The sequence below is a fragment of the Tupaia chinensis genome, unplaced genomic scaffold (genome assembly GCF_000334495.1).
Source record: "Tupaia chinensis unplaced genomic scaffold, TupChi_1.0 Scaffold000247_1, whole genome shotgun sequence".
In the NCBI taxonomy this organism is placed as follows: Eukaryota; Metazoa; Chordata; class Mammalia; order Scandentia; family Tupaiidae; genus Tupaia; species Tupaia belangeri.
The window spans coordinates 4,425,908-4,427,098 of record NW_006159725.1 but is presented as its reverse complement, the minus strand read 5'-3'; positions in this window follow the sequence as shown (position 1 = coordinate 4,427,098).

The window sequence follows — 1,191 nt, the reverse complement described above, 5'->3', positions numbered from 1 at the left end:
AGGTTTTCAGCACCAGGAGGCCGTGGACCTTCTCTGGAGGCGTGCAGGGCACCCTCCAGAGGGCCAGAGCTTTCTGCAACCTGCTCACCACGACCCTCCCCCTCCTTCCCAAATTCGTCGCCCCGGGCTGTAATGTTACAAGCAGTGCGCTGTACGGGTGCGGGAGTCCAGGAAGGCTGCGTGACCTTCCAGCGAACTCCACCTCGGCTGGGGGGATGGAGGCTGCCCCCGGGCCTGTAGGCTGGGTATTGATCCCCCAGCCTCAGCCAACGCAAGTTCTCCCGGCACAAACCCCTCCCTCCACTCTCGGCTTTTCCAGCCTTGCAGCCTTCTAACGCCTTGCTAGAGGCGCCTTCCCCTCTTGCCCGCAATAAAGTAAACCCGGTGGATATTCATCCCCCCGCCCTAACTCTCCTCCTTCCTTCCCCCTCCCCCCCTCAGCCTACTAACCCCGCGCGCAGAGCTCGCCTCCGGCGGGCCCCTTCCACCCAGTGTATCATAATGCCCAACGCTCTCCTCCTCCCCCTCTCTTAATCAGAAACGTGCTCGCGAGCCCCCCTCCCTCGGCGTGCATACATTAGGGTCTGCTTTGCATGCAGCGGCAGGGGGAGACCGGGGGGAGGAGGGGGGGGGGGGGCGCGCCTTTGCCCGCCTCTTCCCTCCAGGCCCCGTTAACCACCCAGCTTCGGCTTCGTTGTAACGCCGCGTCGTTAGCGGAGCACGCCGTGGCCCCGCTGCCCCGGCGGGAGAAACAACCCAACTCTCCGCAGAAGGGCACGAAAGCCAGGGGCTCCTCGGCCCCGGGGGCGGGGAGGTGGTGTGAGACCTGCCACTTGATGTGTGCATTTCGGAGCGAGCTCCGGCATGAAAATGGGAGGAGCCCCTTTTTTATTTTTTAAAGTGCGTTCATTGAGGGCCTGTTTTGCATATAGTAAACTGGGCAATGCTTCCGTTTTGCATGGAGTACAATAAGGGCTCTTTTATTCTAGAAGCGTTCCGAGCGCGCAAACCCATCTTATATCCGTGCCCCGAGGCGGAGAAGGCGCACTCCGCCCCGACCCAGCAGCCGCGTTCTACGGGAAGCGGCTCTCCCGGGCGGCTCGGTTCCCAGCGCGTCCCCGGAACGTGTGTAATCGGCCTCCGGGCTCCCCGGGCTGCTGGCGGGCCGGCTCCCTCCGCCTCCATCCTCCC